The 20,000-nt window shown below is 47.5% G+C and overlaps 50 non-coding genes and 19 pseudogenes across 50 annotated transcripts; all 69 read left to right on the top strand.

Moving 5' to 3' along the window:
- The first annotated feature begins 63 nt into the window (after positions 1–63).
- On the top strand, positions 64–172 carry LOC138457400 (5S ribosomal RNA; annotated as a pseudogene).
- A 464-nt stretch (positions 173–636) lies between these two features.
- Positions 637–755, top strand: LOC138464138 (5S ribosomal RNA). Its single transcript, XR_011266720.1, has one exon. It is a non-coding gene; the product is annotated as a 5S ribosomal RNA (ribosomal RNA).
- A 106-nt stretch (positions 756–861) lies between these two features.
- Positions 862–980, top strand: LOC138464519 (5S ribosomal RNA). Its single transcript, XR_011267098.1, has one exon. It is a non-coding gene; the product is annotated as a 5S ribosomal RNA (ribosomal RNA).
- Positions 981–1,086: 106 nt separating this feature from the next.
- On the top strand, positions 1,087–1,205 carry LOC138462397 (5S ribosomal RNA). Its single transcript, XR_011264996.1, has one exon. It is a non-coding gene; the product is annotated as a 5S ribosomal RNA (ribosomal RNA).
- A 106-nt stretch (positions 1,206–1,311) lies between these two features.
- On the top strand, positions 1,312–1,420 carry LOC138456317 (5S ribosomal RNA; annotated as a pseudogene).
- A 106-nt stretch (positions 1,421–1,526) lies between these two features.
- On the top strand, positions 1,527–1,645 carry LOC138460858 (5S ribosomal RNA). The gene has a single exon (XR_011263517.1). It is a non-coding gene; the product is annotated as a 5S ribosomal RNA (ribosomal RNA).
- Positions 1,646–1,751: 106 nt separating this feature from the next.
- On the top strand, positions 1,752–1,860 carry LOC138458492 (5S ribosomal RNA; annotated as a pseudogene).
- Positions 1,861–2,323: 463 nt separating this feature from the next.
- On the top strand, positions 2,324–2,442 carry LOC138464136 (5S ribosomal RNA). The gene has a single exon (XR_011266718.1). It is a non-coding gene; the product is annotated as a 5S ribosomal RNA (ribosomal RNA).
- Positions 2,443–2,548: 106 nt separating this feature from the next.
- LOC138464516 (5S ribosomal RNA) lies at positions 2,549–2,667 on the top strand. The gene has a single exon (XR_011267096.1). It is a non-coding gene; the product is annotated as a 5S ribosomal RNA (ribosomal RNA).
- Positions 2,668–2,773: 106 nt separating this feature from the next.
- LOC138454196 (5S ribosomal RNA) lies at positions 2,774–2,892 on the top strand. The gene has a single exon (XR_011260884.1). It is a non-coding gene; the product is annotated as a 5S ribosomal RNA (ribosomal RNA).
- A 106-nt stretch (positions 2,893–2,998) lies between these two features.
- On the top strand, positions 2,999–3,117 carry LOC138462416 (5S ribosomal RNA). The gene has a single exon (XR_011265014.1). It is a non-coding gene; the product is annotated as a 5S ribosomal RNA (ribosomal RNA).
- Positions 3,118–3,223: 106 nt separating this feature from the next.
- LOC138461647 (5S ribosomal RNA) lies at positions 3,224–3,342 on the top strand. The gene has a single exon (XR_011264256.1). It is a non-coding gene; the product is annotated as a 5S ribosomal RNA (ribosomal RNA).
- A 105-nt stretch (positions 3,343–3,447) lies between these two features.
- LOC138458908 (5S ribosomal RNA) lies at positions 3,448–3,556 on the top strand (annotated as a pseudogene).
- Positions 3,557–4,020: 464 nt separating this feature from the next.
- On the top strand, positions 4,021–4,139 carry LOC138464135 (5S ribosomal RNA). The gene has a single exon (XR_011266717.1). It is a non-coding gene; the product is annotated as a 5S ribosomal RNA (ribosomal RNA).
- Positions 4,140–4,245: 106 nt separating this feature from the next.
- On the top strand, positions 4,246–4,364 carry LOC138465164 (5S ribosomal RNA). Its single transcript, XR_011267739.1, has one exon. It is a non-coding gene; the product is annotated as a 5S ribosomal RNA (ribosomal RNA).
- Positions 4,365–4,470: 106 nt separating this feature from the next.
- Positions 4,471–4,589, top strand: LOC138460857 (5S ribosomal RNA). Its single transcript, XR_011263516.1, has one exon. It is a non-coding gene; the product is annotated as a 5S ribosomal RNA (ribosomal RNA).
- Positions 4,590–4,694: 105 nt separating this feature from the next.
- On the top strand, positions 4,695–4,803 carry LOC138457870 (5S ribosomal RNA; annotated as a pseudogene).
- Positions 4,804–5,267: 464 nt separating this feature from the next.
- On the top strand, positions 5,268–5,386 carry LOC138464134 (5S ribosomal RNA). Its single transcript, XR_011266715.1, has one exon. It is a non-coding gene; the product is annotated as a 5S ribosomal RNA (ribosomal RNA).
- Positions 5,387–5,492: 106 nt separating this feature from the next.
- On the top strand, positions 5,493–5,611 carry LOC138455392 (5S ribosomal RNA; annotated as a pseudogene).
- A 106-nt stretch (positions 5,612–5,717) lies between these two features.
- LOC138454195 (5S ribosomal RNA) lies at positions 5,718–5,836 on the top strand. Its single transcript, XR_011260883.1, has one exon. It is a non-coding gene; the product is annotated as a 5S ribosomal RNA (ribosomal RNA).
- A 106-nt stretch (positions 5,837–5,942) lies between these two features.
- On the top strand, positions 5,943–6,061 carry LOC138460856 (5S ribosomal RNA). Its single transcript, XR_011263515.1, has one exon. It is a non-coding gene; the product is annotated as a 5S ribosomal RNA (ribosomal RNA).
- Positions 6,062–6,167: 106 nt separating this feature from the next.
- Positions 6,168–6,286, top strand: LOC138461634 (5S ribosomal RNA). Its single transcript, XR_011264244.1, has one exon. It is a non-coding gene; the product is annotated as a 5S ribosomal RNA (ribosomal RNA).
- A 105-nt stretch (positions 6,287–6,391) lies between these two features.
- Positions 6,392–6,500, top strand: LOC138458907 (5S ribosomal RNA; annotated as a pseudogene).
- A 464-nt stretch (positions 6,501–6,964) lies between these two features.
- Positions 6,965–7,083, top strand: LOC138464133 (5S ribosomal RNA). Its single transcript, XR_011266714.1, has one exon. It is a non-coding gene; the product is annotated as a 5S ribosomal RNA (ribosomal RNA).
- A 106-nt stretch (positions 7,084–7,189) lies between these two features.
- On the top strand, positions 7,190–7,308 carry LOC138454194 (5S ribosomal RNA). The gene has a single exon (XR_011260882.1). It is a non-coding gene; the product is annotated as a 5S ribosomal RNA (ribosomal RNA).
- Positions 7,309–7,414: 106 nt separating this feature from the next.
- LOC138460855 (5S ribosomal RNA) lies at positions 7,415–7,533 on the top strand. Its single transcript, XR_011263514.1, has one exon. It is a non-coding gene; the product is annotated as a 5S ribosomal RNA (ribosomal RNA).
- Positions 7,534–7,638: 105 nt separating this feature from the next.
- On the top strand, positions 7,639–7,747 carry LOC138457399 (5S ribosomal RNA; annotated as a pseudogene).
- Positions 7,748–8,211: 464 nt separating this feature from the next.
- Positions 8,212–8,330, top strand: LOC138464132 (5S ribosomal RNA). The gene has a single exon (XR_011266713.1). It is a non-coding gene; the product is annotated as a 5S ribosomal RNA (ribosomal RNA).
- A 106-nt stretch (positions 8,331–8,436) lies between these two features.
- Positions 8,437–8,555, top strand: LOC138464515 (5S ribosomal RNA). The gene has a single exon (XR_011267095.1). It is a non-coding gene; the product is annotated as a 5S ribosomal RNA (ribosomal RNA).
- A 106-nt stretch (positions 8,556–8,661) lies between these two features.
- On the top strand, positions 8,662–8,780 carry LOC138462396 (5S ribosomal RNA). Its single transcript, XR_011264995.1, has one exon. It is a non-coding gene; the product is annotated as a 5S ribosomal RNA (ribosomal RNA).
- Positions 8,781–8,886: 106 nt separating this feature from the next.
- On the top strand, positions 8,887–8,995 carry LOC138456316 (5S ribosomal RNA; annotated as a pseudogene).
- A 106-nt stretch (positions 8,996–9,101) lies between these two features.
- LOC138460854 (5S ribosomal RNA) lies at positions 9,102–9,220 on the top strand. Its single transcript, XR_011263513.1, has one exon. It is a non-coding gene; the product is annotated as a 5S ribosomal RNA (ribosomal RNA).
- Positions 9,221–9,326: 106 nt separating this feature from the next.
- Positions 9,327–9,435, top strand: LOC138458491 (5S ribosomal RNA; annotated as a pseudogene).
- Positions 9,436–9,898: 463 nt separating this feature from the next.
- Positions 9,899–10,017, top strand: LOC138464131 (5S ribosomal RNA). The gene has a single exon (XR_011266712.1). It is a non-coding gene; the product is annotated as a 5S ribosomal RNA (ribosomal RNA).
- Positions 10,018–10,123: 106 nt separating this feature from the next.
- Positions 10,124–10,242, top strand: LOC138464514 (5S ribosomal RNA). Its single transcript, XR_011267094.1, has one exon. It is a non-coding gene; the product is annotated as a 5S ribosomal RNA (ribosomal RNA).
- A 106-nt stretch (positions 10,243–10,348) lies between these two features.
- On the top strand, positions 10,349–10,467 carry LOC138454193 (5S ribosomal RNA). Its single transcript, XR_011260881.1, has one exon. It is a non-coding gene; the product is annotated as a 5S ribosomal RNA (ribosomal RNA).
- A 106-nt stretch (positions 10,468–10,573) lies between these two features.
- LOC138462415 (5S ribosomal RNA) lies at positions 10,574–10,692 on the top strand. The gene has a single exon (XR_011265013.1). It is a non-coding gene; the product is annotated as a 5S ribosomal RNA (ribosomal RNA).
- Positions 10,693–10,798: 106 nt separating this feature from the next.
- On the top strand, positions 10,799–10,917 carry LOC138461622 (5S ribosomal RNA). The gene has a single exon (XR_011264233.1). It is a non-coding gene; the product is annotated as a 5S ribosomal RNA (ribosomal RNA).
- A 105-nt stretch (positions 10,918–11,022) lies between these two features.
- On the top strand, positions 11,023–11,131 carry LOC138458906 (5S ribosomal RNA; annotated as a pseudogene).
- A 464-nt stretch (positions 11,132–11,595) lies between these two features.
- LOC138464129 (5S ribosomal RNA) lies at positions 11,596–11,714 on the top strand. The gene has a single exon (XR_011266711.1). It is a non-coding gene; the product is annotated as a 5S ribosomal RNA (ribosomal RNA).
- Positions 11,715–11,820: 106 nt separating this feature from the next.
- Positions 11,821–11,939, top strand: LOC138465163 (5S ribosomal RNA). The gene has a single exon (XR_011267737.1). It is a non-coding gene; the product is annotated as a 5S ribosomal RNA (ribosomal RNA).
- Positions 11,940–12,045: 106 nt separating this feature from the next.
- On the top strand, positions 12,046–12,164 carry LOC138460852 (5S ribosomal RNA). The gene has a single exon (XR_011263512.1). It is a non-coding gene; the product is annotated as a 5S ribosomal RNA (ribosomal RNA).
- Positions 12,165–12,269: 105 nt separating this feature from the next.
- Positions 12,270–12,378, top strand: LOC138457869 (5S ribosomal RNA; annotated as a pseudogene).
- A 464-nt stretch (positions 12,379–12,842) lies between these two features.
- On the top strand, positions 12,843–12,961 carry LOC138464128 (5S ribosomal RNA). Its single transcript, XR_011266710.1, has one exon. It is a non-coding gene; the product is annotated as a 5S ribosomal RNA (ribosomal RNA).
- A 106-nt stretch (positions 12,962–13,067) lies between these two features.
- On the top strand, positions 13,068–13,186 carry LOC138455391 (5S ribosomal RNA; annotated as a pseudogene).
- A 106-nt stretch (positions 13,187–13,292) lies between these two features.
- Positions 13,293–13,411, top strand: LOC138454192 (5S ribosomal RNA). Its single transcript, XR_011260880.1, has one exon. It is a non-coding gene; the product is annotated as a 5S ribosomal RNA (ribosomal RNA).
- A 106-nt stretch (positions 13,412–13,517) lies between these two features.
- On the top strand, positions 13,518–13,636 carry LOC138460850 (5S ribosomal RNA). The gene has a single exon (XR_011263510.1). It is a non-coding gene; the product is annotated as a 5S ribosomal RNA (ribosomal RNA).
- A 106-nt stretch (positions 13,637–13,742) lies between these two features.
- Positions 13,743–13,861, top strand: LOC138461610 (5S ribosomal RNA). The gene has a single exon (XR_011264222.1). It is a non-coding gene; the product is annotated as a 5S ribosomal RNA (ribosomal RNA).
- Positions 13,862–13,966: 105 nt separating this feature from the next.
- On the top strand, positions 13,967–14,075 carry LOC138458905 (5S ribosomal RNA; annotated as a pseudogene).
- A 464-nt stretch (positions 14,076–14,539) lies between these two features.
- LOC138464127 (5S ribosomal RNA) lies at positions 14,540–14,658 on the top strand. The gene has a single exon (XR_011266709.1). It is a non-coding gene; the product is annotated as a 5S ribosomal RNA (ribosomal RNA).
- Positions 14,659–14,764: 106 nt separating this feature from the next.
- LOC138465162 (5S ribosomal RNA) lies at positions 14,765–14,883 on the top strand. The gene has a single exon (XR_011267736.1). It is a non-coding gene; the product is annotated as a 5S ribosomal RNA (ribosomal RNA).
- Positions 14,884–14,989: 106 nt separating this feature from the next.
- LOC138460849 (5S ribosomal RNA) lies at positions 14,990–15,108 on the top strand. Its single transcript, XR_011263509.1, has one exon. It is a non-coding gene; the product is annotated as a 5S ribosomal RNA (ribosomal RNA).
- A 105-nt stretch (positions 15,109–15,213) lies between these two features.
- On the top strand, positions 15,214–15,322 carry LOC138457398 (5S ribosomal RNA; annotated as a pseudogene).
- A 475-nt stretch (positions 15,323–15,797) lies between these two features.
- LOC138464126 (5S ribosomal RNA) lies at positions 15,798–15,916 on the top strand. Its single transcript, XR_011266708.1, has one exon. It is a non-coding gene; the product is annotated as a 5S ribosomal RNA (ribosomal RNA).
- Positions 15,917–16,022: 106 nt separating this feature from the next.
- LOC138464513 (5S ribosomal RNA) lies at positions 16,023–16,141 on the top strand. The gene has a single exon (XR_011267093.1). It is a non-coding gene; the product is annotated as a 5S ribosomal RNA (ribosomal RNA).
- A 106-nt stretch (positions 16,142–16,247) lies between these two features.
- LOC138461185 (5S ribosomal RNA) lies at positions 16,248–16,366 on the top strand. Its single transcript, XR_011263816.1, has one exon. It is a non-coding gene; the product is annotated as a 5S ribosomal RNA (ribosomal RNA).
- A 106-nt stretch (positions 16,367–16,472) lies between these two features.
- LOC138456315 (5S ribosomal RNA) lies at positions 16,473–16,581 on the top strand (annotated as a pseudogene).
- Positions 16,582–16,687: 106 nt separating this feature from the next.
- Positions 16,688–16,806, top strand: LOC138460848 (5S ribosomal RNA). Its single transcript, XR_011263508.1, has one exon. It is a non-coding gene; the product is annotated as a 5S ribosomal RNA (ribosomal RNA).
- Positions 16,807–16,912: 106 nt separating this feature from the next.
- Positions 16,913–17,021, top strand: LOC138459226 (5S ribosomal RNA; annotated as a pseudogene).
- Positions 17,022–17,484: 463 nt separating this feature from the next.
- Positions 17,485–17,603, top strand: LOC138464124 (5S ribosomal RNA). The gene has a single exon (XR_011266706.1). It is a non-coding gene; the product is annotated as a 5S ribosomal RNA (ribosomal RNA).
- Positions 17,604–17,709: 106 nt separating this feature from the next.
- Positions 17,710–17,828, top strand: LOC138464512 (5S ribosomal RNA). Its single transcript, XR_011267092.1, has one exon. It is a non-coding gene; the product is annotated as a 5S ribosomal RNA (ribosomal RNA).
- Positions 17,829–17,934: 106 nt separating this feature from the next.
- Positions 17,935–18,053, top strand: LOC138454191 (5S ribosomal RNA). Its single transcript, XR_011260879.1, has one exon. It is a non-coding gene; the product is annotated as a 5S ribosomal RNA (ribosomal RNA).
- A 106-nt stretch (positions 18,054–18,159) lies between these two features.
- LOC138460847 (5S ribosomal RNA) lies at positions 18,160–18,278 on the top strand. The gene has a single exon (XR_011263507.1). It is a non-coding gene; the product is annotated as a 5S ribosomal RNA (ribosomal RNA).
- A 106-nt stretch (positions 18,279–18,384) lies between these two features.
- LOC138461598 (5S ribosomal RNA) lies at positions 18,385–18,503 on the top strand. Its single transcript, XR_011264211.1, has one exon. It is a non-coding gene; the product is annotated as a 5S ribosomal RNA (ribosomal RNA).
- A 105-nt stretch (positions 18,504–18,608) lies between these two features.
- Positions 18,609–18,717, top strand: LOC138457397 (5S ribosomal RNA; annotated as a pseudogene).
- Positions 18,718–19,181: 464 nt separating this feature from the next.
- Positions 19,182–19,300, top strand: LOC138464123 (5S ribosomal RNA). Its single transcript, XR_011266704.1, has one exon. It is a non-coding gene; the product is annotated as a 5S ribosomal RNA (ribosomal RNA).
- Positions 19,301–19,406: 106 nt separating this feature from the next.
- LOC138464511 (5S ribosomal RNA) lies at positions 19,407–19,525 on the top strand. The gene has a single exon (XR_011267091.1). It is a non-coding gene; the product is annotated as a 5S ribosomal RNA (ribosomal RNA).
- A 106-nt stretch (positions 19,526–19,631) lies between these two features.
- LOC138462394 (5S ribosomal RNA) lies at positions 19,632–19,750 on the top strand. Its single transcript, XR_011264994.1, has one exon. It is a non-coding gene; the product is annotated as a 5S ribosomal RNA (ribosomal RNA).
- Positions 19,751–19,856: 106 nt separating this feature from the next.
- On the top strand, positions 19,857–19,965 carry LOC138459304 (5S ribosomal RNA; annotated as a pseudogene).
- The last annotated feature ends 35 nt before the right edge of the window (positions 19,966–20,000 follow it).

Raw genomic sequence — 20,000 nt, 5'->3', positions numbered from 1 at the left:
CCTTTCAAAACTGCAAGGTCTAGCCGACTAGATGCTTAAAAGTACAAACTCACTAGGCCCAGAGCCTACGGCCACACCACACTGAATGCGCCCGATCTCGGAAGCTAAGCAGGGTCGGGCCTAGTTAGTACCTGGATGGGAGACTGCCTGGGAATACCAGGTGCTGTAGGCTTTTTTTGTGCTCCATGATTAGTAATTGCGCAACTTCTCAATTATTTTTCAAATTTGGTATGTTTCCAAAATAATTGTATCCCGTTTTATAGCGGAAATGTTGGACAACATCATGAGGGCTGGAGCTACCTTTTTACATAGAATTAGCATACAGGTAGTGTGTTCATGGGTAATAAATCGACTTTCACATGTAATGCAGTACAGAGAATATTGAGTCCTTCAAGAGGCATGAAAGAAAACCATTATTGTGTTGATTGTTCTCTCCACCTCCCTGCAACAGACACAGGATGGATGAATTAAAGTTATCCTACCAGACATAGGAGTCCTGAATGGGCCCACCAGTCTTATATATCTCGCCTGATCGAGCCTGATCGAGCGATGAGCGTGGTATCATGTTGCAAGTGGCTGCATGGCTTAGCTTACTAAATGCAAATGCATAAGAGTAATATTCTTAGCATTCCTAGAGCCTACGGCCACACCACACTGAATGCACCCGATCTCGACTGATCTCGGAAGTTAAGCAGTGTCAGGCCTAGTTAGTACCTGGATGGGAGACCGCCTGGGAATACCAGGTGCTGTAGGCTTTTTTGTGCTCCAAGTTCAGGAAGTGAGCCCTTTCTCAATTGCCTTTTAAAACTGCAAGGTCTAGCCGACTAGATGCTTAAAAGTACAAAACTCAGTAGGCCCAGAGCCTACGGCCACACCACACTGAATGTGCCTGATCTCGTCTGATCTCAGAAGCTAAGCAGTGTCGGGCCTAGTTAGTACCTGGATGGAAGACCGCCTGGGAATACCAGGTGCTGTAGGCTTTTTTGTACTCCAAGTTCAGGAAGTGAGCCATTTCTCAATTGCCTTTCAAAACTGCAAGGTCTAGCCGACTAGATGCTTAAAAGTACAAAACTCACAAGAACCAGAGCCTACGGCCACACCACACTGAATGCGCCCGATCTCGTCTGATCTCGGAAGCTAAGCAGTGTCGGGCCTCGTTAGTACCTGGATGGGAGACCGCCTGGGAATACCAGGTGCTGTAGGCTTTTTTGTGCTCCAAGTTCAGGAAGTGAGCCATTTCTCAATTGCCTTTCAAAATTGCAAGGTCTAGCTGACTAGATGCTTAAAAGTACAAAACTCACTAGGCCCAGAGCCTACGGCCACACCACACTGATTGCGCCCGATCTCGGAAGCTAAGCAGTGTCGGGCCTCGTTAGTACCTGGATGGGAGACCGCCTGGGAATACCAGGTGCTGTAGGCTTTTTTGTGCTCCAAGTTCAGGAAGTGAGCCATTTCTCAATTGCCTTTCAAAACTGCAAGGTCTAGCTGACTAGATGCTTAAAAGTACAAAACTCACTAGGCCCAGAGCCTACGGCCACACCACACTGATTGCGCCCGATCTCGTCTGATCTCGGAAGCTAAGCAGTGTCGGGCCTAGTTAGTACCTGGATGGGAGACCACCTGGGAATACCAGGTGCTGTAGGCTTTTTTGTGCTCCAAGTTCAGGAAGTGAGCCATTTCACAATTGCCTTTCAAAACTGCAAGGTCTAGCCGACTAGATGCTTAAAAGTACAAAACTCACTAGGCCCAGAGCCTACGGCCACACCACACTGAATGCGCCCGATCTCGGAAGCTAAGCAGGGTCAGGCCTAGTTAGTACCTGGATGGGAGACTGCCTGGGAATACCAGGTGCTGTAGGCTTTTTTGTGCTCCATGATTAGTAATTGCGCAACTTCTCAATTATTTTTCAAATTTGGTATGTTTCCAAAATAATTGTATCCCGTTTTATAGCGGAAATGTTGGACAACATCATGAGGGCTGGAGCTACCTTTTTACATAGAATTAGCATACAGGTAGTGTGTTCATGGGTAATAAATCGACTTTCACATGTAATGCAGTACAGAGAATATTGAGTCCTTCAAGAGGCATGAAAGAAAACCATTATTGTGTTGATTGTTCTCTCCACCTCCCTGCAACAGACACAGGATGGATGAATTAAAGTTATCCTACCAGACATAGGAGTCCTGAATGGGCCCACCAGTCTTATATATCTCGCCTGATCGAGCCTGATCGAGCGATGAGCGTGGTATCATGTTGCAAGTGGCTGCATGGCTTAGCTTACTAAATGCAAATGCATAAGAGTAATATTCTTAGCATTCCTAGAGCCTACGGCCACACCACACTGAATGCACCCGATCTCGACTGATCTCGGAAGTTAAGCAGTGTCAGGCCTAGTTAGTACCTGGATGGGAGACCGCCTGGGAATACCAGGTGCTGTAGGCTTTTTTGTGCTCCAAGTTCAGGAAGTGAGCCCTTTCTCAATTGCCTTTTAAAACTGCAAGGTCTAGCCGACTAGATGCTTAAAAGTACAAAACTCACTAGGCCCAGAGCCTACGGCCACACCACACTGAATGTGCCTGATCTCGTCTGATCTCAGAAGCTAAGCAGTGTCGGGCCTAGTTAGTACCTGGATGGAAGACCGCCTGGGAATACCAGGTGCTGTAGGCTTTTTTGTACTCCAAGTTCAGGAAGTGAGCCATTTCTCAATTGCCTTTCAAAACTGCAAGGTCTAGCCGACTAGATGCTTAAAAGTACAAAACTCACAAGAACCAGAGCCTACGGCCACAGCACACTGAATGCGCCCGATCTCGTCTGATCTCGGAAGCTAAGCAGTGTCGGGCCTCGTTAGTACCTGGATGGGAGACCGCCTGGGAATACCAGGTGCTGTAGGCTTTTTTGTGCTCCAAGTTCAGGAAGTGAGCCATTTCTCAATTGCCTTTCAAAACTGCAAGGTCTAGCTGACTAGATGCTTAAAAGTACAAAACTCACTAGGCCCAGAGCCTACGGCCACACCACACTGATTGCGCCCGATCTCGTCTGATCTCGGAAGCTAAGCAGTGTCGGGCCTAGTTAGTACCTGGTTGGGAGACCACCTGGGAATACCAGGTGCTGTAGGCTTTTTTGTGCTCCAAGTTCAGGAAGTGAGCCATTTCTCAATTGCCTTTCAAAACTGCAAGGTCTAGCCGACTAGATGCTTAAAAGTACAAAACTCACTAAGCCCAGAGCCTACGGCCACACCACACTGAATGCGCCCGATCTCGTCTGATCTCGGAAGCTAAGCAGTGTCGGGCCTAGTTAGTACCTGGATGGGAGACCACCTGGGAATACCAGGTGCTGTAGGCTTTTTTGTGCTCCAAGTTCAGGAAGTGAGCCATTTCACAATTGCCTTTCAAAACTGCAAGGTCTAGCCGACTAGATGCTTAAAAGTACAAACTCACTAGGCCCAGAGCCTACGGCCACACCACACTGAATGCGCCCGATCTCGGAAGCTAAGCAGGGTCTGGCCTAGTTAGTACCTGGATGGGAGACTGCCTGGGAATACCAGGTGCTGTAGGCTTTTTTTGTGCTCCATGATTAGTAATTGCGCAACTTCTCAATTATTTTTCAAATTTGGTATGTTTCCAAAATAATTGTATCCCGTTTTATAGCGGAAATGTTGGACAACATCATGAGGGCTGGAGCTACCTTTTTACATAGAATTAGCATACAGGTAGTGTGTTCATGGGTAATAAATCGACTTTCACATGTAATGCAGTACAGAGAATATTGAGTCCTTCAAGAGGCATGAAAGAAAACCATTATTGTGTTGATTGTTCTCTCCACCTCCCTGCAACAGACACAGGATGGATGAATTAAAGTTATCCTACCAGACATAGGAGTCCTGAATGGGCCCACCAGTCTTATATATCTCGCCTGATCGAGCCTGATCGAGCGATGAGCGTGGTATCATGTTGCAAGTGGCTGCATGGCTTAGCTTACTAAATGCAAATGCATAAGAGTAATATTCTTAGCATTCCTAGAGCCTACGGCCACACCACACTGAATGCACCCGATCTCGACTGATCTCGGAAGTTAAGCAGTGTCAGGCCTAGTTAGTACCTGGATGGGAGACCGCCTGGGAATACCAGGTGCTGTAGGCTTTTTTGTACTCCAAGTTCAGGAAGTGAGCCATTTCTCAATTGCCTTTCAAAACTGCAAGGTCTAGCCGACTAGATGCTTAAAAGTACAAAACTCACAAGAACCAGAGCCTACGGCCACAGCACACTGAATGCGCCCGATCTCGTCTGATCTCGGAAGCTAAGCAGTGTCGGGCCTTGTTAGTACCTGGATGGGAGACCGCCTGGGAATACCAGGTGCTGTAGGCTTTTTTGTGCTCCAAGTTCAGGAAGTGAGCCATTTCTCAATTGCCTTTCAAAACTGCAAGGTCTAGCTGACTAGATGCTTAAAAGTACAAAACTCACTAGGCCCAGAGCCTACGGCCACACCACACTGATTGCGCCCGATCTCGTCTGATCTCGGAAGCTAAGCAGTGTCGGGCCTAGTTAGTACCTGGATGGGAGACCACCTGGGAATACCAGGTGCTGTAGGCTTTTTTGTGCTCCAAGTTCAGGAAGTGAGCCATTTCACAATTGCCTTTCAAAACTGCAAGGTCTAGCCGACTAGATGCTTAAAAGTACAAACTCACTAGGCCCAGAGCCTACGGCCACACCACACTGAATGCGCCCGATCTCGGAAGATAAGCAGGGTCGGGCCTAGTTAGTACCTGGATGGGAGACTGCCTGGGAATACCAGGTGCTGTAGGCTTTTTTTGTGCTCCATGATTAGTAATTGCGCAACTTCTCAATTATTTTTCAAATTTGGTATGTTTCCAAAATAATTGTATCCCGTTTTATAGCGGAAATGTTGGACAACATCATGAGGGCTGGAGCTACCTTTTTACATAGAATTAGCATACAGGTAGTGTGTTCATGGGTAATAAATCAACTTTCACATGTAATGCAGTACAGAGAATATTGAGTCCTTCAAGAGGCATGAAAGAAAACCATTATTGTGTTGATTGTTCTCTCCACCTCCCTGCAACAGACACAGGATGGATGAATTAAAGTTATCCTACCAGACATAGGAGTCCTGAATGGGCCCACCAGTCTTATATATCTCGCCTGATCGAGCCTGATCGAGCGATGAGCGTGGTATCATGTTGCAAGTGGCTGCATGGCTTAGCTTACTAAATGCAAATGCATAAGAGTAATATTCTTAGCATTCCTAGAGCCTACGGCCACACCACACTGAATGCACCCGATCTCGACTGATCTCGGAAGTTAAGCAGTGTCAGGCCTAGTTAGTACCTGGATGGGAGACCGCCTGGGAATACCAGGTGCTGTAGGCTTTTTTGTGCTCCAAGTTCAGGAAGTGAGCCCTTTCTCAATTGCCTTTTAAAACTGCAAGGTCTAGCCGACTAGATGCTTAAAAGTACAAAACTCACTAGGCCCAGAGCCTACGGCCACACCACACTGAATGTGCCTCATCTCGTCTGATCTCAGAAGCTAAGCAGTGTCGGGCCTAGTTAGTACCTGGATGGAAGACCGCCTGGGAATACCAGGTGCTGTAGGCTTTTTTGTACTCCAAGTTCAGGAAGTGAGCCATTTCTCAATTGCCTTTCAAAACTGCAAGGTCTAGCCGACTAGATGCTTAAAAGTACAAAACTCACAAGAACCAGAGCCTACGGCCACAGCACACTGAATGCGCCCGATCTCGTCTGATCTCGGAAGCTAAGCAGTGTCGGGCCTCGTTAGTACCTGGATGGGAGACCGCCTGGGAATACCAGGTGCTGTAGGCTTTTTTGTGCTCCAAGTTCAGGAAGTGAGCCATTTCTCAATTGCCTTTCAAAACTGCAAGGTCTAGCTGACTAGATGCTTAAAAGTACAAAACTCACTAGGCCCAGAGCCTACGGCCACACCACACTGATTGCGCCCGATCTCGTCTGATCTCGGAAGCTAAGCAGTGTCGGGCCTAGTTAGTACCTGGATGGGAGACCACCTGGGAATACCAGGTGCTGTAGGCTTTTTTGTGCTCCAAGTTCAGGAAGTGAGCCATTTCTCAATTGCCTTTCAAAACTGCAAGGTCTAGCCGACTAGATGCTTAAAAGTACAAAACTCACTAAGCCCAGAGCCTACGGCCACACCACACTGAATGCGCCCGATCTCGTCTGATCTCGGAAGCTAAGCAGTGTCGGGCCTAGTTAGTACCTGGATGGGAGACCACCTGGGAATACCAGGTGCTGTAGGCTTTTTTGTGCTCCAAGTTCAGGAAGTGAGCCATTTCACAATTGCCTTTCAAAACTGCAAGGTCTAGCCGACTAGATGCTTAAAAGTACAAACTCACTAGGCCCAGAGCCTACGGCCACACCACACTGAATGCGCCCGATCTCGGAAGCTAAGCAGGGTCTGGCCTAGTTAGTACCTGGATGGGAGACTGCCTGGGAATACCAGGTGCTGTAGGCTTTTTTTGTGCTCCATGATTAGTAATTGCGCAACTTCTCAATTATTTTTCAAATTTGGTATGTTTCCAAAATAATTGTATCCCGTTTTATAGCGGAAATGTTGGACAACATCATGAGGGCTGGAGCTACCTTTTTACATAGAATTAGCATACAGGTAGTGTGTTCATGGGTAATAAATCGACTTTCACATGTAATGCAGTACAGAGAATATTGAGTCCTTCAAGAGGCATGAAAGAAAACCATTATTGTGTTGATTGTTCTCTCCACCTCCCTGCAACAGACACAGGATGGATGAATTAAAGTTATCCTACCAGACATAGGAGTCCTGAATGGGCCCACCAGTCTTATATATCTCGCCTGATCGAGCCTGATCGAGCGATGAGCGTGGTATCATGTTGCAAGTGGCTGCATGGCTTAGCTTACTAAATGCAAATGCATAAGAGTAATATTCTTAGCATTCCTAGAGCCTACGGCCACACCACACTGAATGCACCCGATCTCGACTGATCTCGGAAGTTAAGCAGTGTCAGGCCTAGTTAGTACCTGGATGGGAGACCGCCTGGGAATACCAGGTGCTGTAGGCTTTTTTGTACTCCAAGTTCAGGAAGTGAGCCATTTCTCAATTGCCTTTCAAAACTGCAAGGTCTAGCCGACTAGATGCTTAAAAGTACAAAACTCACAAGAACCAGAGCCTACGGCCACAGCACACTGAATGCGCCCGATCTCGTCTGATCTCGGAAGCTAAGCAGTGTCGGGCCTCGTTAGTACCTGGATGGGAGACCGCCTGGGAATACCAGGTGCTGTAGGCTTTTTTGTGCTCCAAGTTCAGGAAGTGAGCCATTTCTCAATTGCCTTTCAAAACTGCAAGGTCTAGCTGACTAGATGCTTAAAAGTACAAAACTCACTAGGCCCAGAGCCTACGGCCACACCACACTGATTGCGCCCGATCTCGTCTGATCTCGGAAGCTAAGCAGTGTCGGGCCTAGTTAGTACCTGGATGGGAGACCACCTGGGAATACCAGGTGCTGTAGGCTTTTTTGTGCTCCAAGTTCAGGAAGTGAGCCATTTCACAATTGCCTTTCAAAACTGCAAGGTCTAGCCGACTAGATGCTTAAAAGTACAAACTCACTAGGCCCAGAGCCTACGGCCACACCACACTGAATGCGCCCGATCTCGGAAGCTAAGCAGGGTCGGGCCTAGTTAGTACCTGGATGGGAGACTGCCTGGGAATACCAGGTGCTGTAGGCTTTTTTTGTGCTCCATGATTAGTAATTGCGCAACTTCTCAATTATTTTTCAAATTTGGTATGTTTCCAAAATAATTGTATCCCGTTTTATAGCGGAAATGTTGGACAACATCATGAGGGCTGGAGCTACCTTTTTACATAGAATTAGCATACAGGTAGTGTGTTCATGGGTAATAAATCGACTTTCACATGTAATGCAGTACAGAGAATATTGAGTCCTTCAAGAGGCATGAAAGAAAACCATTATTGTGTTGATTGTTCTCTCCACCTCCCTGCAACAGACACAGGATGGATGAATTAAAGTTATCCTACCAGACATAGGAGTCCTGAATGGGCCCACCAGTCTTATATATCTCGCCTGATCGAGCCTGATCGAGCGATGAGCGTGGTATCATGTTGCAAGTGGCTGCATGGCTTAGCTTACTAAATGCAAATGCATAAGAGTAATATTCTTAGCATTCCTAGAGCCTACGGCCACACCACACTGAATGCACCCGATCTCGACTGATCTCGGAAGTTAAGCAGTGTCAGGCCTAGTTAGTACCTGGATGGGAGACCGCCTGGGAATACCAGGTGCTGTAGGCTTTTTTGTGCTCCAAGTTCAGGAAGTGAGCCCTTTCTCAATTGCCTTTTAAAACTGCAAGGTCTAGCCGACTAGATGCTTAAAAGTACAAAACTCAGTAGGCCCAGAGCCTACGGCCACACCACACTGAATGTGCCTGATCTCGTCTGATCTCAGAAGCTAAGCAGTGTCGGGCCTAGTTAGTACCTGGATGGAAGACCGCCTGGGAATACCAGGTGCTGTAGGCTTTTTTGTACTCCAAGTTCAGGAAGTGAGCCATTTCTCAATTGCCTTTCAAAACTGCAAGGTCTAGCCGACTAGATGCTTAAAAGTACAAAACTCACAAGAACCAGAGCCTACGGCCACACCACACTGAATGCGCCCGATCTCGTCTGATCTCGGAAGCTAAGCAGTGTCGGGCCTCGTTAGTACCTGGATGGGAGACCGCCTGGGAATACCAGGTGCTGTAGGCTTTTTTGTGCTCCAAGTTCAGGAAGTGAGCCATTTCTCAATTGCCTTTCAAAATTGCAAGGTCTAGCTGACTAGATGCTTAAAAGTACAAAACTCACTAGGCCCAGAGCCTACGGCCACACCACACTGATTGCGCCCGATCTCGGAAGCTAAGCAGTGTCGGGCCTCGTTAGTACCTGGATGGGAGACCGCCTGGGAATACCAGGTGCTGTAGGCTTTTTTGTGCTCCAAGTTCAGGAAGTGAGCCATTTCTCAATTGCCTTTCAAAACTGCAAGGTCTAGCTGACTAGATGCTTAAAAGTACAAAACTCACTAGGCCCAGAGCCTACGGCCACACCACACTGATTGCGCCCGATCTCGTCTGATCTCGGAAGCTAAGCAGTGTCGGGCCTAGTTAGTACCTGGATGGGAGACCACCTGGGAATACCAGGTGCTGTAGGCTTTTTTGTGCTCCAAGTTCAGGAAGTGAGCCATTTCACAATTGCCTTTCAAAACTGCAAGGTCTAGCCGACTAGATGCTTAAAAGTACAAAACTCACTAGGCCCAGAGCCTACGGCCACACCACACTGAATGCGCCCGATCTCGGAAGCTAAGCAGGGTCAGGCCTAGTTAGTACCTGGATGGGAGACTGCCTGGGAATACCAGGTGCTGTAGGCTTTTTTGTGCTCCATGATTAGTAATTGCGCAACTTCTCAATTATTTTTCAAATTTGGTATGTTTCCAAAATAATTGTATCCCGTTTTATAGCGGAAATGTTGGACAACATCATGAGGGCTGGAGCTACCTTTTTACATAGAATTAGCATACAGGTAGTGTGTTCATGGGTAATAAATCGACTTTCACATGTAATGCAGTACAGAGAATATTGAGTCCTTCAAGAGGCATGAAAGAAAACCATTATTGTGTTGATTGTTCTCTCCACCTCCCTGCAACAGACACAGGATGGATGAATTAAAGTTATCCTACCAGACATAGGAGTCCTGAATGGGCCCACCAGTCTTATATATCTCGCCTGATCGAGCCTGATCGAGCGATGAGCGTGGTATCATGTTGCAAGTGGCTGCATGGCTTAGCTTACTAAATGCAAATGCATAAGAGTAATATTCTTAGCATTCCTAGAGCCTACGGCCACACCACACTGAATGCACCCGATCTCGACTGATCTCGGAAGTTAAGCAGTGTCAGGCCTAGTTAGTACCTGGATGGGAGACCGCCTGGGAATACCAGGTGCTGTAGGCTTTTTTGTGCTCCAAGTTCAGGAAGTGAGCCCTTTCTCAATTGCCTTTTAAAACTGCAAGGTCTAGCCGACTAGATGCTTAAAAGTACAAAACTCACTAGGCCCAGAGCCTACGGCCACACCACACTGAATGTGCCTGATCTCGTCTGATCTCAGAAGCTAAGCAGTGTCGGGCCTAGTTAGTACCTGGATGGAAGACCGCCTGGGAATACCAGGTGCTGTAGGCTTTTTTGTACTCCAAGTTCAGGAAGTGAGCCATTTCTCAATTGCCTTTCAAAACTGCAAGGTCTAGCCGACTAGATGCTTAAAAGTACAAAACTCACAAGAACCAGAGCCTACGGCCACAGCACACTGAATGCGCCCGATCTCGTCTGATCTCGGAAGCTAAGCAGTGTCGGGCCTCGTTAGTACCTGGATGGGAGACCGCCTGGGAATACCAGGTGCTGTAGGCTTTTTTGTGCTCCAAGTTCAGGAAGTGAGCCATTTCTCAATTGCCTTTCAAAACTGCAAGGTCTAGCTGACTAGATGCTTAAAAGTACAAAACTCACTAGGCCCAGAGCCTACGGCCACACCACACTGATTGCGCCCGATCTCGTCTGATCTCGGAAGCTAAGCAGTGTCGGGCCTAGTTAGTACCTGGTTGGGAGACCACCTGGGAATACCAGGTGCTGTAGGCTTTTTTGTGCTCCAAGTTCAGGAAGTGAGCCATTTCTCAATTGCCTTTCAAAACTGCAAGGTCTAGCCGACTAGATGCTTAAAAGTACAAAACTCACTAAGCCCAGAGCCTACGGCCACACCACACTGAATGCGCCCGATCTCGTCTGATCTCGGAAGCTAAGCAGTGTCGGGCCTAGTTAGTACCTGGATGGGAGACCACCTGGGAATACCAGGTGCTGTAGGCTTTTTTGTGCTCCAAGTTCAGGAAGTGAGCCATTTCACAATTGCCTTTCAAAACTGCAAGGTCTAGCCGACTAGATGCTTAAAAGTACAAACTCACTAGGCCCAGAGCCTACGGCCACACCACACTGAATGCGCCCGATCTCGGAAGCTAAGCAGGGTCTGGCCTAGTTAGTACCTGGATGGGAGACTGCCTGGGAATACCAGGTGCTGTAGGCTTTTTTTGTGCTCCATGATTAGTAATTGCGCAACTTCTCAATTATTTTTCAAATTTGGTATGTTTCCAAAATAATTGTATCCCGTTTTATAGCGGAAATGTTGGACAACATCATGAGGGCTGGAGCTACCTTTTTACATAGAATTAGCATACAGGTAGTGTGTTCATGGGTAATAAATCGACTTTCACATGTAATGCAGTACAGAGAATATTGAGTCCTTCAAGAGGCATGAAAGAAAACCATTATTGTGTTGATTGTTCTCTCCACCTCCCTGCAACAGACACAGGATGGATGAATTAAAGTTATCCTACCAGACATAGGAGTCCTGAATGGGCCCACCAGTCTTATATATCTCGCCTGATCGAGCCTGATCGAGCGATGAGCGTGGTATCATGTTGCAAGTGGCTGCATGGCTTAGCTTACTAAATGCAAATGCATAAGAGTAATATTCTTAGCATTCCTAGAGCCTACGGCCACACCACACTGAATGCACCCGATCTCGACTGATCTCGGAAGTTAAGCAGTGTCAGGCCTAGTTAGTACCTGGATGGGAGACCGCCTGGGAATACCAGGTGCTGTAGGCTTTTTTGTACTCCAAGTTCAGGAAGTGAGCCATTTCTCAATTGCCTTTCAAAACTGCAAGGTCTAGCCGACTAGATGCTTAAAAGTACAAAACTCACAAGAACCAGAGCCTACGGCCACAGCACACTGAATGCGCCCGATCTCGTCTGATCTCGGAAGCTAAGCAGTGTCGGGCCTTGTTAGTACCTGGATGGGAGACCGCCTGGGAATACCAGGTGCTGTAGGCTTTTTTGTGCTCCAAGTTCAGGAAGTGAGCCATTTCTCAATTGCCTTTCAAAACTGCAAGGTCTAGCTGACTAGATGCTTAAAAGTACAAAACTCACTAGGCCCAGAGCCTACGGCCACACCACACTGATTGCGCCCGATCTCGTCTGATCTCGGAAGCTAAGCAGTGTCGGGCCTAGTTAGTACCTGGATGGGAGACCACCTGGGAATACCAGGTGCTGTAGGCTTTTTTGTGCTCCAAGTTCAGGAAGTGAGCCATTTCACAATTGCCTTTCAAAACTGCAAGGTCTAGCCGACTAGATGCTTAAAAGTACAAACTCACTAGGCCCAGAGCCTACGGCCACACCACACTGAATGCGCCCGATCTCGGAAGATAAGCAGGGTCGGGCCTAGTTAGTACCTGGATGGGAGACTGCCTGGGAATACCAGGTGCTGTAGGCTTTTTTTGTGCTCCATGATTAGTAATTGCGCAACTTCTCAATTATTTTTCAAATTTGGTATGTTTCCAAAATAATTGTATCCCGTTTTATAGCGGAAATGTTGGACAACATCATGAGGGCTGGAGCTACCTTTTTACATAGAATTAGCATACAGGTAGTGTGTTCATGGGTAATAAATCAACTTTCACATGTAATGCAGTACAGAGAATATTGAGTCCTTCAAGAGGCATGAAAGAAAACCATTATTGTGTTGATTGTTCTCTCCACCTCCCTGCAACAGACACAGGATGGATGAATTAAAGTTATCCTACCAGACATAGGAGTCCTGAATGGGCCCACCAGTCTTATATATCTCGCCTGATCGAGCCTGATCGAGCGATGAGCGTGGTATCATGTTGCAAGTGGCTGCATGGCTTAGCTTACTAAATGCAAATGCATAAGAGTAATATTCTTAGCATTCCTAGAGCCTACGGCCACACCACACTGAATGCACCCGATCTCGACTGATCTCGGAAGTTAAGCAGTGTCAGGCCTAGTTAGTACCTGGATGGGAGACCGCCTGGGAATACCAGGTGCTGTAGGCTTTTTTGTGCTCCAAGTTCAGGAAGTGAGCCCTTTCTCAATTGCCTTTTAAAACTGCAAGGTCTAGCCGACTAGATGCTTAAAAGTACAAAACTCACTAGGCCCAGAGCCTACGGCCACACCACACTGAATGTGCCTCATCTCGTCTGATCTCAGAAGCTAAGCAGTGTCGGGCCTAGTTAGTACCTGGATGGAAGACCGCCTGGGAATACCAGGTGCTGTAGGCTTTTTTGTACTCCAAGTTCAGGAAGTGAGCCATTTCTCAATTGCCTTTCAAAACTGCAAGGTCTAGCCGACTAGATGCTTAAAAGTACAAAACTCACAAGAACCAGAGCCTACGGCCACAGCACACTGAATGCGCCCGATCTCGTCTGATCTCGGAAGCTAAGCAGTGTCGGGCCTCGTTAGTACCTGGATGGGAGACCGCCTGGGAATACCAGGTGCTGTAGGCTTTTTTGTGCTCCAAGTTCAGGAAGTGAGCCATTTCTCAATTGCCTTTCAAAACTGCAAGGTCTAGCTGACTAGATGCTTAAAAGTACAAAACTCACTAGGCCCAGAGCCTACGGCCACACCACACTGATTGCGCCCGATCTCGTCTGATCTCGGAAGCTAAGCAGTGTCGGGCCTAGTTAGTACCTGGATGGGAGACCACCTGGGAATACCAGGTGCTGTAGGCTTTTTTGTGCTCCAAGTTCAGGAAGTGAGCCATTTCTCAATTGCCTTTCAAAACTGCAAGGTCTAGCCGACTAGATGCTTAAAAGTACAAAACTCACTAAGCCCAGAGCCTACGGCCACACCACACTGAATGCGCCCGATCTCGTCTGATCTCGGAAGCTAAGCAGTGTCGGGCCTAGTTAGTACCTGGATGGGAGACCACCTGGGAATACCAGGTGCTGTAGGCTTTTTTGTGCTCCAAGTTCAGGAAGTGAGCCATTTCACAATTGCCTTTCAAAACTGCAAGGTCTAGCCGACTAGATGCTTAAAAGTACAAACTCACTAGGCCCAGAGCCTACGGCCACACCACACTGAATGCGCCCGATCTCGGAAGCTAAGCAGGGTCTGGCCTAGTTAGTACCTGGATGGGAGACTGCCTGGGAATACCAGGTGCTGTAGGCTTTTTTTGTGCTCCATGATTAGTAATTGCGCAACTTCTCAATTATTTTTCAAATTTGGTATGTTTCCAAAATAATTGTATCCCGTTTTATAGCGGAAATGTTGGACAACATCATGAGGGCTGGAGCTACCTTTTTACATAGAATTAGCATACAGGTAGTGTGTTCATGGGTAATAAATCGACTTTCACATGTAATGCAGTACAGAGAATATTGAGTCCTTCAAGAGGCATGAAAGAAAACCATTATTGTGTTGATTGTTCTCTCCACCTCCCTGCAACAGACACAGGATGGATGAATTAAAGTTATCCTACCAGACATAGGAGTCCTGAATGGGCCCACCAGTCTTATATATCTCGCCTGATCGAGCCTGATCGAGCGATGAGCGTGGTATCATGTTGCAAGTGGCTGCATGGCTTAGCTTACTAAATGCAAATGCATAAGAGTAATATTCTTAGCATTCCTAGAGCCTACGGCCACACCACACTGAATGCACCCGATCTCGACTGATCTCGGAAGTTAAGCAGTGTCAGGCCTAGTTAGTACCTGGATGGGAGACCGCCTGGGAATACCAGGTGCTGTAGGCTTTTTTGTACTCCAAGTTCAGGAAGTGAGCCATTTCTCAATTGCCTTTCAAAACTGCAAGGTCTAGCCGACTAGATGCTTAAAAGTACAAAACTCACAAGAACCAGAGCCTACGGCCACAGCACACTGAATGCGCCCGATCTCGTCTGATCTCGGAAGCTAAGCAGTGTCGGGCCTTGTTAGTACCTGGATGGGAGACCGCCTGGGAATACCAGGTGCTGTAGGCTTTTTTGTGCTCCAAGTTCAGGAAGTGAGCCATTTCTCAATTGCCTTTCAAAACTGCAAGGTCTAGCTGACTAGATGCTTAAAAGTACAAAACTCACTAGGCCCAGAGCCTACGGCCACACCACACTGATTGCGCCCGATCTCGTCTGATCTCGGAAGCTAAGCAGTGTCGGGCCTAGTTAGTACCTGGATGGGAGACCACCTGGGAATACCAGGTGCTGTAGGCTTTTTTGTGCTCCAAGTTCAGGAAGTGAGCCATTTCACAATTGCCTTTCAAAACTGCAAGGTCTAGCCGACTAGATGCTTAAAAGTACAAACTCACTAGGCCCAGAGCCTACGGCCACACCACACTGAATGCGCCCGATCTCGGAAGCTAAGCAGGGTCGGGCCTAGTTAGTACCTGGATGGGAGACTGCCTGGGAATACCAGGTGCTGTAGGCTTTTTTTGTGCTCCATGATTAGTAATTGCGCAACTTCTCAATTATTTTTCAAATTTGGTATGTTTCCAAAATAATTGTATCCCGTTTTATAGCGGAAATGTTGGACAACATCATGAGGGCTGGAGCTACCTTTTTACATAGAATTAGCATACAGGTAGTGTGTTCATGGGTAATAAATCAACTTTCACATGTAATGCAGTACAGAGAATATTGAGTCCTTCAAGAGGCATGAAAGAAAACCATTATTGTGTTGATTGTTCTCTCCACCTCCCTGCAACAGACACAGGATGGATGAATTAAAGTTATCCTACCAGACATAGGAGTCCTGAATGGGCCCACCAGTCTTATATATCTCGCCTGATCGAGCCTGATCGAGCGCTGATCGAGCGATGAGCGTGGTATCATGTTGCAAGTGGCTGCATGGCTTAGCTTACTAAATGCAAATGCATAAGAGTAATATTCTTAGCATTCCTAGAGCCTACGGCCACACCACACTGAATGCACCCGATCTCGACTGATCTCGGAAGTTAAGCAGTGTCAGGCCTAGTTAGTACCTGGATGGGAGACCGCCTGGGAATACCAGGTGCTGTAGGCTTTTTTGTGCTCCAAGTTCAGGAAGTGAGCCCTTTCTCAATTGCCTTTTAAAACTGCAAGGTCTAGCCGACTAGATGCTTAAAAGTACAAAACTCAGTAGGCCCAGAGCCTACGGCCACACCACACTGAATGTGCCTGATCTCGTCTGATCTCAGAAGCTAAGCAGTGTCGGGCCTAGTTAGTACCTGGATGGAAGACCGCCTGGGAATACCAGGTGCTGTAGGCTTTTTTGTACTCCAAGTTCAGGAAGTGAGCCATTTCTCAATTGCCTTTCAAAACTGCAAGGTCTAGCCGACTAGATGCTTAAAAGTACAAAACTCACAAGAACCAGAGCCTACGGCCACACCACACTGAATGCGCCCGATCTCGTCTGATCTCGGAAGCTAAGCAGTGTTGGGCCTCGTTAGTACCTGGATGGGAGACCGCCTGGGAATACCAGGTGCTGTAGGCTTTTTTGTGCTCCAAGTTCAGGAAGTGAGCCATTTCTCAATTGCCTTTCAAAATTGCAAGGTCTAGCTGACTAGATGCTTAAAAGTACAAAACTCACTAGGCCCAGAGCCTACGGCCACACCACACTGATTGCGCCCGATCTCGGAAGCTAAGCAGTGTCGGGCCTCGTTAGTACCTGGATGGGAGACCGCCTGGGAATACCAGGTGCTGTAGGCTTTTTTGTGCTCCAAGTTCAGGAAGTGAGCCATTTCTCAATTGCCTTTCAAAACTGCAAGGTCTAGCTGACTAGATGCTTAAAAGTACAAAACTCACTAGGCCCAGAGCCTACGGCCACACCACACTGATTGCGCCCGATCTCGTCTGATCTCGGAAGCTAAGCAGTGTCGGGCCTAGTTAGTACCTGGATGGGAGACCACCTGGGAATACCAGGTGCTGTAGGCTTTTTTGTGCTCCAAGTTCAGGAAGTGAGCCATTTCACAATTGCCTTTCAAAACTGCAAGGTCTAGCCGACTAGATGCTTAAAAGTACAAAACTCACTAGGCCCAGAGCCTACGGCCACACCACACTGAATGCGCCTGATCTCGGAAGCTAAGCAGGGTCAGGCCTAGTTAGTACCTGGATGGGAGACTGCCTGGGAATACCAGGTGCTGTAGGCTTTTTTGTGCTCCATGATTAGTAATTGCGCAACTTCTCAATTATTTTTCAAATTTGGTATGTTTCCAAAATAATTGTATCCCGTTTTATAGCGGAAATGTTGGACAACATCATGAGGGCTGGAGCTACCTTTTTACATAGAATTAGCATACAGGTAGTGTGTTCATGGGTAATAAATCGACTTTCACATGTAATGCAGTACAGAGAATATTGAGTCCTTCAAGAGGCATGAAAGAAAACCATTATTGTGTTGATTGTTCTCTCCACCTCCCTGCAACAGACACAGGATGGATGAATTAAAGTTATCCTACCAGACATAGGAGTCCTGAATGGGCCCACCAGTCTTATATATCTCGCCTGATCGAGCCTGATCGAGCGATGAGCGTGGTATCATGTTGCAAGTGGCTGCATGGCTTAGCTTACTAAATGCAAATGCATAAGAGTAATATTCTTAGCATTCCTAGAGCCTACGGCCACACCACACTGAATGCACCCGATCTCGACTGATCTCGGAAGTTAAGCAGTGTCAGGCCTAGTTAGTACCTGGATGGGAGACCGCCTGGGAATACCAGGTGCTGTAGGCTTTTTTGTGCTCCAAGTTCAGGAAGTGAGCCCTTTCTCAATTGCCTTTTAAAACTGCAAGGTCTAGCCGACTAGATGCTTAAAAGTACAAAACTCACTAGGCCCAGAGCCTACGGCCACACCACACTGAATGTGCCTGATCTCGTCTGATCTCAGAAGCTAAGCAGTGTCGGGCCTAGTTAGTACCTGGATGGAAGACCGCCTGGGAATACCAGGTGCTGTAGGCTTTTTTGTACTCCAAGTTCAGGAAGTGAGCCATTTCTCAATTGCCTTTCAAAACTGCAAGGTCTAGCCGACTAGATGCTTAAAAGTACAAAACTCACAAGAACCAGAGCCTACGGCCACAGCACACTGAATGCGCCCGATCTCGTCTGATCTCGGAAGCTAAGCAGTGTCGGGCCTCGTTAGTACCTGGATGGGAGACCGCCTGGGAATACCAGGTGCTGTAGGCTTTTTTGTGCTCCAAGTTCAGGAAGTGAGCCATTTCTCAATTGCCTTTCAAAACTGCAAGGTCTAGCTGACTAGATGCTTAAAAGTACAAAACTCACTAGGCCCAGAGCCTACGGCCACACCACACTGATTGCGCCCGATCTCGTCTGATCTCGGAAGCTAAGCAGTGTCGGGCCTAGTTAGTACCTGGATGGGAGACCACCTGGGAATACCAGGTGCTGTAGGCTTTTTTGTGCTCCAAGTTCAGGAAGTGAGCCATTTCTCAATTGCCTTTCAAAACTGCAAGGTCTAGCCGACTAGATGCTTAAAAGTACAAAACTCACTAAGCCCAGAGCCTACGGCCACACCACACTGAATGCGCCCGATCTCGTCTGATCTCGGAAGCTAAGCAGTGTCGGGCCTAGTTAGTACCTGGATGGGAGACCACCTGGGAATACCAGGTGCTGTAGGCTTTTTTGTGCTCCAAGTTCAGGAAGTGAGCCATTTCACAATTGCCTTTCAAAACTGCAAGGTCTAGCCGACTAGATGCTTAAAAGTACAAACTCACTAGGCCCAGAGCCTACGGCCACACCACACTGAATGCGCCCGATCTCGGAAGCTAAGCAGGGTCGGGCCTAGTTAGTACCTGGATGGGAGACTGCCTGGGAATACCAGGTGCTGTAGGCTTTTTTTGTGCTCCATGATTAGTAATTGCGCAACTTCTCAATTATTTTTCAAATTTGGTATGTTTCCAAAATAATTGTATCCCGTTTTATAGCGGAAATGTTGGACAACATCATGAGGGCTGGAGCTACCTTTTTACATAGAATTAGCATACAGGTAGTGTGTTCATGGGTAATAAATCGACTTTCACATGTAATGCAGTACAGAGAATATTGAGTCCTTCAAGAGGCATGAAAGAAAACCATTATTGTGTTGATTGTTCTCTCCACCTCCCTGCAACAGACACAGGATGGATGAATTAAAGTTATCCTACCAGACATAGGAGTCCTGAATGGGCCCACCAGTCTTATATATCTCGCCTGATCGAGCCTGATCGAGCGATGAGCGTGGTATCATGTTGCAAGTGGCTGCATGGCTTAGCTTACTAAATGCAAATGCATAAGAGTAATATTCTTAGCATTCCTAGAGCCTACGGCCACACCACACTGAATGCACCCGATCTCGACTGATCTCGGAAGTTAAGCAGTGTCAGGCCTAGTTAGTACCTGGATGGGAGACCGCCTGGGAATACCAGGTGCTGTAGGCTTTTTTGTGCTCCAAGTTCAGGAAGTGAGCCCTTTCTCAATTGCCTTTTAAAACTGCAAGGTCTAGCCGACTAGATGCTTAAAAGTACAAAACTCAGTAGGCCCAGAGCCTACGGCCACACCACACTGAATGTGCCTGATCTCGTCTGATCTCAGAAGCTAAGCAGTGTCGGGCCTAGTTAGTACCTGGATGGAAGACCGCCTGGGAATACCAGGTGCTGTAGGCTTTTTTGTACTCCAAGTTCAGGAAGTGAGCCATTTCTCAATTGCCTTTCAAAACTGCAAGGTCTAGCCGACTAGATGCTTAAAAGTACAAAACTCACAAGAACCAGAGCCTACGGCCACACCACACTGAATGCGCCCGATCTCGTCTGATCTCGGAAGCTAAGCAGTGTCGGGCCTCGTTAGTACCTGGATGGGAGACCGCCTGGGAATACCAGGTGCTGTAGGCTTTTTTGTGCTCCAAGTTCAGGAAGTGAGCCATTTCACAATTGCCTTTCAAAACTGCAAGGTCTAGCCGACTAGATGCTTAAAAGTACAAAACTCACTAGGCCCAGAGCCTTCGGCCACACCACACTGAATGCGCCCGATCTCGGAAGCTAAGCAGGGTCAGGCCTAGTTAGTACCTGGATGGGAGACTGCCTGGGAATACCAGGTGCTGTAGGCTTTTTTGTGCTCCATGATTAGTAATTGCGCAACTTC

The sequence above is a fragment of the Ambystoma mexicanum genome, chromosome 4p (assembly GCF_040938575.1).
Source record: "Ambystoma mexicanum isolate Mex_15411 chromosome 4p, UKY_AmexF1_1, whole genome shotgun sequence".
Taxonomy (NCBI): Eukaryota; Metazoa; Chordata; class Amphibia; order Caudata; family Ambystomatidae; genus Ambystoma; species Ambystoma mexicanum.
The sequence above is the reverse complement of the archived record's forward strand: the minus strand, read 5'-3'. Positions and strand labels throughout refer to the sequence as shown.